The sequence below is a fragment of the Mustela nigripes genome, chromosome 3 (assembly GCF_022355385.1).
Source record: "Mustela nigripes isolate SB6536 chromosome 3, MUSNIG.SB6536, whole genome shotgun sequence".
Classification (NCBI taxonomy): domain Eukaryota; kingdom Metazoa; phylum Chordata; class Mammalia; order Carnivora; family Mustelidae; genus Mustela; species Mustela nigripes.
Genome location: NC_081559.1, coordinates 179,535,369 through 179,544,626, shown reverse-complemented (window position 1 = coordinate 179,544,626; position 9,258 = coordinate 179,535,369).

The window sequence follows — 9,258 nt, the reverse complement described above, 5'->3', positions numbered from 1 at the left end:
GACCATAGTGGAGTGTCCTAGAAGATAAGTCACCTCAAGAGAAGAGAATCAAGAAAGCCAGGTTTTAAGAAGACTGGCTCCCTGTGTCTGTCCTTCTGATGGTACCACTTAGTTCATACAGAGGTGTGTTTTTCCAGAGAAGAGTCTTAGAAGGAACAGATGCAAAATATTATTTTACAGAGAACTTGGAAGGCCCCAGGCTGGGCTTTGGTCTCCACGTAGAAAAGAACCAGTTGCTAAAAGCAAGAGCAACATGCACTTTGGAACCTTGGGGACTACGGGGAAGACGAGGATGCCTGCGTCTGAAGGCAAAGGCAACAGACCTGTTAGAGAGGGACCAGAGTAAAAGGGAAAAGGATAAATTCTGCATCCTACCTGATTGAATTTACTCATGAGTATAGACTTTCCTGGGGCTTGCCCTTCGGCACCGTGAAGGATTCTGAAGATCAAGTCACGGGACTTCTAATCCTAGTAACTGGTCAAGGGGAGGTGAGTGAGTGAATGAAGGAATGGGTGGGTTTGGTTTGAGAGAGAACGTTACAGCTCTTCGTGGTCCTTCTAAGTGAACAAAGAAGTTCAGGCTTTCCAGGTAAGTCCTGTGAGGAGAACAGGTTTGGTTTTTTGTTTTGTTTTGTTTTGTTTTGTTTTTTAGCCATTTAAAGGCTTTTTTAGTGATTTCTGACCCTTCAGGCCCTACAGAGACAGTGGTGGGTGAAGAATTATTCCTCTACGTTTTCTAAGCGGACCGTGGACTCAATGACCACGTTTGGTTTCTCAGGGGCTTATAAGAAGGTTATCAAAGCTCTGGGTTAATCTTTGTTCTAATCCTTCCCCTGGACCCTGTCTCCTCGGAAATAAAAGACCAAAAAAAAAAAAAAAAAAGGCCCCCCCCAAAAATAGCAAGATTCTAAAAACCACACAATTAACATAAAATTAACAGAATTATATTAAATGGAAAGGTACAGTTGACTTGAGAATGAATGTTTCTTTTCATCACACTAGGGAGTTAGTTGTGCCTTGAGCTTAGAGTCAAAACAGTATTGTACTTGAGTTAATTCTTTTCCTTCTAGGATTATTTTTTTAAAGGATTTTATTTATTTATTTGCGAGAGAGAGAGAATGAGAGAGAGAGAGAGAGAGCATGTGTAAAGAAAGGTCAGCGGGAGAAGCAGACTCCCCACCGAGCAGGGGGCCTGATGTGGGACTCGATCCCAGGACTCCAGGATCATGACCTGGGCTGAAGGCAGTCGCTTAACCAACTGAGCTACCCAGGCACCCCTTCTTCTAGGTTTATTAAAAGTTAATCAAGACATGAGTCCCCGAAAGATTTCAACTGAGTTAATGCCTGTAAGTTCAAAGAATGGACATTAAGAACAAAAAATACGGTTTATCGGTATATCCACTTCCATGAACTGCAGCCTCCTCTTACTGAGGGCCTGCTGTGCTCTGGGCATTGCTCACCAGCTCACTGGCTATTTATAGGAACCCTGAGACCTGTGCCTTCTTCGTCCCCTTTGACATCGAGGGGACTGAGGCTAGGAGAGTTTTACTGAATGAATATTTATCGAGCAGCTATGTTTGTCACTGATGTGTCACTGCAGATAGAGTTCTGAAAAAGACAGTGGTGGTCTTTGACTCCCTGGAGCTCTTAGACTGTAAGAGTCGAGAAGTAATGTCTCCAGTGACACACGATCCAACCAGGGTCTGAACCAGGAACCTGAACGTCAAGATCTGGGTTCTTTTCTGCTACCAAAGAAAAAATTTACCCAGAGATCCTAAGGGGGATTTACAAATTTACAGAGATCCTAAGGGGGACCTTGACTTCATTTCAGCACTATTTTCACTTTTCTCTCTCTTTCCCAGAATGTTTGCTTCAGTTTTATGGAGGGAGGGAGTTTTCCAGATGATTTCCTCCCCCTCCTCTGGCAAGTTGCTGCCATGAGTCACCAGCAAGTCTCTGAGGAGTGACTGCCAATGGCGGACAGTTCCACCCCTTCATCGCTGATTGACAGATTTCCTTTAGTCCCTGGAGACCAGCAAAGGGGAACAATGCGGTGGGCCAAACGTCCAGAACATTCCAAAACCATTTCCTTCATGGAGACTCTGGTTAAGCCTGAGAAAGAGGCGGGGATATTGTGTAGAGAGACACTTCATACAGCTCCTTGGAGAGGAGAGAAAACTGGTCAGCTATCCAGAAGAGGTGGGTCCAAAAATTGGTGGTTAAAAGTCCAAGCTAGGGGCGCCTCGGTGGCTCAGAGGGTTAAAGCATCTGCCTTTGGCTCAGGTCATGATCCCAGGGTCCTGGGATCGGACCCCACGCCAGGCTCTCTGCCCAGCGGGGAGCCTGATTCCCTCTTTTCTCTCTCTGCTGCCTCTCTGCCTTCTTGTGATCTCTGCCTGTCAAATAAATAAAATCTTTAGAAGTCCAGGCTAAAAAGGCACCTTCCCCAAATAACAACAAGAGCACTAACAAGCATTTATTCATCTAGAGCTTTCTCTATGTGGAAGACTCTTCCACATCCTCTGTGTAATTTAATCTTTCAAACAGCTCTTTGAGGTGAGCAGATCAGTTTTCATTAGCCCCTTTCCAAAGCACTAGCCTCGAGCCAGAAAGGCCTACCATTTCCCCCAAGATGACAGAAATTAGAGAAAACCAGAAGGATTTCTCAAACCGAAATCTACTTGCTCTAAGACGGTTGTCTTTTCTCTCTCTAGGGCAGTGGTTTTCAAGATGTGGTCCCTGGACCAGAAGCCGGGAGGATTACTGGGGAGTGTGTTAAACATGCAAGTTCTCCGACGGGTCTCAGGCCCATTGCATCAGAAATTCTGAAGGTGTGTCCAGCAATCTGCATTTTAACAAGCTGTGCAGGGACTTAGATGCCCTCCAGAGTCTGAGAACTAGTGTTCTGATCCCCGATTCCCAAAGGAGGCTAGAGATTGGACTCACCACAGGCTCACACTTGGAAGGTTTGAGATGAACATTGGATTTGTAGATTATACCTGACTTTCTTGCCACCGTACCTGAATAAACACCCATAAATTAATATTTCACATAAAATAATAATGTATAAAGTAGCTGATCCCAGAAGGATTTGGAATGAAGCGGCAGCATTGCTGAATATAGAAATAACCAATAGATCCAGTTACAAGTTCAAAATCTGACCTTTAGTTTAGAGTTGCTTGGAGTGTGTTGCTGAGCTCCGGGGTCACAGTAGGAAGCGGATCTGTGATTAATTAGCAGTATCTGCCCAGGCAGTCCTTTGACCATTTGGGTTTCCAAGTCCTTATTTGCAACATGGGATTTCAAATACTTTGCCTATGTATTTGAGAGTAAGGTACTCATTTAAATACTCTGAAAATTAGACCTGTTTATGAAATGTGCCTGAAATAAATATGATTTCAAATACTCTCAGAGTTTAGCATTTTCTTTACCAGGCACATGAGGCTTGGAGGCAGAGATAAAGCAAAGTGAGTATTTTGCGTAGATTCAAGCAGTGGTTCTCAAAGAAGTGATTGTTGCCTCTGGCGAGACATTTGGAACTGTCTGGGGACATTTTTGGCTGTCACAGCTCTGGTGGAGGTATTCCTACATCCAAGGATGCTGTAAACATTTTACTATACACAGGACAGTCCCCGCAACAAAGAATTATCTGGCTCAAGATGTCTATAGTGTAGAGGTTGAGAAGCCTGGATTCTGAGAAACACTCTGTTCAACCAGAGTTTTATTGTCATCAAAGAGAGAAAGTCCATGCTTTCTCCATGAGCAGGGCAAGATTTTTATGTTTGGTTGCCCCTCCCCCAACACAGTTTTCCCTATTCCCCATCAATAAAATGGGGACTTTGCATGCTAAAACTCCAACTCTGTCCCTTGCCACCTGTGTAACTTGTGTCTTTGCTTGTTGGTCAAATAGGGGTGTTCAAATCTACCTCAGATATCTCAAGTGAAGATTAAATGAGGTGCGTATAAAACACTTAAATGAGTCTCTGGATTACACTTAAGAACTTAATAAATATTAATAAACTGGTTTTGTTTTTGTTTTTGTTGTTTGTTTTTTGTTTGTTTTGTTTTATTTTTGTTTTTGTTTTTGTTTGAGGCAGAGAGTGCTTGAAAGCAAGCCTGAGTAGGGGGAGCAGAGGGAGAGAGATAATCTCAAGAAAATTTTAAGCCCTGGGGCGCCTGGGTGGCTCAGTGGGTTAAGCCGCTGCCTTCGGCTCAGGTCATGATCTCAGGGTCCTGGGATCGAGTCCCGCATCGGGCTCTCTGCTCAGCAGGGAGCCTGCTTCCTCCTCTCTCTCTGCCTGCTTGTGATCTCTGTCTGTCAAATAAATAAATAAAATCTTTAAAAAAAAAAAAAAAGAAAGAAAATTTTAAGCCCTGAGGCATGGGTCTCCATTTCAGGACCCCGAGCCAAAATCAAGAGTTGGATCCTTAACTAGCTGAGCCACCCAGGAACCCCCAATAAACTTTTTTTTTTTTTTTTAAAGAAGTTTTGGCACACAATGCTATCCCCACAACAACCTCCCCCCCTCCTCCCCACCCTGCCTTGCTCATCAGGTCTTCTCTCCATGAACAGGAGAGTAGATTATTTAAATTTAACTTATTAAAAACTCAATATTAATTAAAAAAATCTAGTGTCTATTAGCACGTAACAACTCATTACATTCAGTAACTATAATGACTGCTCCATTTAACAAAACAGTTATATCTTAAGATTCCATTTACTTAAAAAGAAGGTCTACAGACAGGGCATACTTTCATGATTATCCACATCCTTAGTTCTCCTTCCTGTAAGAAAAGAACTGATAGATCTGCATGTGGCATTAATAAGAAAAGGAGTGCCCTTTCATCATCAGGAACAAATAAGACTCTTTCCTTTTACAATTGCCTCCCACTTCCAAAACTTGGAAGCACTGGAGGGACAAGGTATAATTGCCCTATTTAACTAGACTATGAAATCCGAAATCTGCTGTTCTCCCCTCTTCTTTCCTCTCTCCTGGTATGTCTCCAGTGGTTGGCTGTGAGGTCAATGAGCTGTTCTCCTTGCAGACTCAAGGCTTGCGTGGAGCTCTGGGGGTGGAGTTCTATTCCGACTTTGGGTAAGAGCTGATGAAAATATGACTTTTTAAAATAGGGATTTGTGTAAATACACATTTACCATTATCTGACTGGAACATGAAATTTTTCTTGGTTTTGATAGCATTTCATTATTCTAGCTACTGACATCTGCTAAAAACATGTTTCCAGAGTATATTCGTGTTGATTGGTTGATGCCAAGAATTTCCTAAACTGTGTTTTGGCACATTCTCTTTGGACCTAAATCTTCTATCTACCCTCTCTACCCACAAAAGAAGAAAGTTTGCCTCATATCTGTTTACTGACACAGAATGTTTTGAATATATATTAGGAAACATTAAACTCTGGATAGGGATTAAACGGAACGATGTGAAGAGAGAGGAGCCAGTCACCTGGGAAGAGCTTGATGAGATAGTTCATTGCGAGCCCTATGTTACAGATGAGCAAACTGAGGCCACAATAAGATCAGAAAACGGGCAACATCACACAGTGGCAAAGTCACACACAAGACGAGGTCTTTTCTAATAAAAGAATTGGTCTCATTCCCAGGCACTGCTGGTATCATGGTGATGGGTGACTTTTGTGCGTAAGTTCATCGTCAATCTGATGCAGACATCCACATCTTTACAGTTGACTCCCCAAGGCAGAGAAATGTGCCATCAAAATCACAAATGTGGGTGTCTATTAGTCTAGGAGCCAGGGAACACGGCTATTTGCGTGAACTGCAGAAACCGTGCAGGAAAGTCACCGACTCTGTCACTATGGACACTGGAATTAGAGATGGAACATACAGAAAGCATTAGGACAGTCTCCCAGTTTTGTATGTACAAACTCATGTGCACACACGTATGTCACAAACGTCTGTGTCAGGGTTCACTCAGGATTGCTTTATGAGGCTTTCTCATGCTGAAGGGATGAGCGGGAATGGACTTAGTCATTTCCTCGCCAACAAAGAGAGATTTATGGTCTTTGGTTCTTTCTCAGATTTTGGTGTCTGAATGTTCCTCAGAATTTTGTGTGTGGGAGACAGCAGTAAGGGTAGGAAAGATCACATTTAATTGATTTTTAAAAAGGGAGAAAAAATTCTCTCTCTCTTCCTCTCCCTTTTTAAAGCTCCTTCACGTTTTGCTGAGTTCCTTTTCCCATAACTTTGGGTGGAGATCAAACTGCCAAATTCCATTGACCGGGATCTGAGGACTGTCCCTGTCTCTGAGCTGCCCAAACATCTGGCTAAGTGCATAAAACATGCTCACACTTAACCATAAGGCCTCCTCAGAAAGCCTCATGATGAGAAAACTTCCATCTAACATGAGAACGCTTACTTTCCAGGAAGCCTATGGGTCAGGTTCAAATTAGGTAATAGGACCATGTTGCGTCGTCACATCTACCATGGAAAAGAGAGAGCAGCTCTGGCTCTCTGCTCTTTACTGAACTTTGTCTGAAGACAGTGATTCTTGATTATTCAAAATCTTGCTTCCCCACTCACAGCAACAGCTGAAATGGAATAGGTAGCGAATTCATCCAGACTATTTACATGATTGGTCTGGTAGAGGACTCTACATAGGTCAGAAGGCAGCATGAAGAAACACTTGAACCCATACCCATTCTCACCTCCGTTTAAATTTATTGAGCATTATCACCTCCAAGCACTTGGCAAATATTACCTCAATATAACCACCCTATAAATAGATAGTATCATTACCCCCCATCGTATGCACCAGGAAACTGCGACTCAAAGCAGGTAAATGACTATGATCATTTAAAATGGGGACTTTGCATGCTAAGTCTACTGATCCTATAACACAGCATGTCCCCCTGATATCTTAATCTGAAATGTTCAAAACATGGGATCAAATGAATCAACACTAAGGTATATTAAAAAAAAAAAAGATGTTGGGTTTTATAATGAAGATACTTCTTACTCTAAATTGTTATTTGATTCATGTGCTTTTGAATTTTATGAATTTCTCTTTAATTACATCGCCCCTCGATGACAGTGTTTGTTCAAACTAATCACCATCCCATCACTTAGACTCGGACACTTAGCTTCTACCTTCCTCTGTGCTACCAAACTCTGCATTGCTGGTACTACCATTCTGACGGATTCCCACTCTGGAAATCCTTGATTCCTCCTTTTCTTGGATCACCTTTATGCAACTAATTACCAGCTCCCAATTCCCGCATTTCCACCAGCTCCATTTAGTCTTCCCTGCTTCCACCACCCAGGCATGACTCCTGATATCTTGTAGCTGAGGTGCTGTACCTCTACTTCTGGCACCTTTGATGTTGATCTCCCTTACGATTTATCTGACTTCTTTTGGTGCGGCATGCTTCTAAACGTAAAATGTCAAGTGATTCCTGAAAGTGCTTCGTTGACTGTAAAAGACGAAGTAAGTGCTATCTATATTCTTGTGCACTGTGTGCTTGCTTGCTTTTGGGCTTCGTTTGCTCAAATACCTCTAAAGGTTTTCTGAACCTTCCAGACCTACACTGATTTATTCTATTTTTTTTAATAGCACTTATTAGACTTTTGTTAACATACAGAAAATACTCAGAAGACCCAAACATATCCCATAATTTTACTGCCTAGCTAGCATTTATTGCTTTCATGTAAATAAAAGCAACACGTAATCATAGATAAATGTCTTAGGAAGCTGCAATGTGGTAGGCACTGTATTAAGTGCTTTAGAGTATTAGTGCATTTGCTCGTAATCCTTTTAACAAGCCTGGGGATGAAGTACTATTAGCCCCATTTTACAGTTGGGGAAACTGTGACACAGGCAGGTGATGAACTGGCTTATTCATGTCACAATCCAAACTCTGGTAGCGGACGCTGCACTTTCAGAATCGTACTACATAGGCATGTAGCTAGAAACTTCTAAGTAAATAGAAAAAGTATAAGGCAGAAAGGAAACATAGTCTTCTTCCCCAGAGTCCCTCTGCTCAAGGGAGATTTCTATTAATAGCTTCATATATATATGATTCTGGGGGAAATAGTCATGCCCATTCTAATTTGTAAATAACCTCTACTTGTTACACAAAATGGATCAGGATATATACTTCCCTGTGCATCTTAACTTTTCTATGCAACAATGTATCTTATGAATATTTTTATATTATTTGTTTTAATAGCCAAAGAGTATTCTTTTGTGTGTTCACACCAAAATTGATTAAAGCAGCCCTCCAGCAATGTGTTTATTGGACTCTCCAAATTTTCCTATTATAAGCAACTTTATAGTGAACGTCTTTCAATAGAAAGGCAATCATTCTGGCAGATGGGTAGCATAAATTTAAGACAGTGGGATGGCTGGTTCAAATACTGCATATTTTAGGTAGATATTGACAAATTGCCCTCCAAAAAGATTATAGCTATTTACACTCCCCAAAATAACATAAAAGAAAGTCTTCCATATTCCTGTATACTTGTTAGCACTAGATTTTCCCAGAGGTCCATTTTCTCCCAGTTGGGCAGGTTAAAATTCCATTGACTTTAAAAATCTTTCATAATCTGATGCCAATAAACCCTTATCCCTTCTCTCTCTGCACTGGCTCCAATAAGACTTCATTTATTGGATTCTTGGGATGGTTCTAGTGATAGGCCGAATAGCAGCCCCCAAAGATATGTAAGTCCCCATCCCTGGATCCTAGGAATATTACCTTATATGGAAAAAGAGATTGCACTGGTGTGATTGAGTGAAGCCTTTTGAGGTGGAGGGATTATCCTGGAGTATCCTGGGGTGTCCTAAATGCAGTCACAAGGGTCCTTATGTGAGAGAAGCAGACGGAGATTGGAGTATAGGAGTGCAAGAGATGATACTGGAGGCAAGAAGCTGGAGTGATGTATCAGGAATTCATGAGCAATTCAGGGAGCTTCTAGAAGCTGGACTGAGCAAGGAAGTTGATTCTCCCCTAGAACCTTCAAAAAAAGCCTGCCCTGCCGTTGTCTTAACATTGGTCTGTTGAAATGGATTTTGGAATTCTCGCCTCTAGAACTAAAATAGATGAAATTTGCATTGGTTTAAGCCACCACATTTGTGGTAATTTGTTTCAGCCACCATAAAACTCTAAGAAAGTTCCTCTTTCTCTCTGAGCCACTTAAACCCCAGTGAGTTTAAGTGTTACACCTTTCTCAGAGTCTTTACTAAATCAAGTAATGGAATCCGAGAAAGTGAGAATATAAATCGA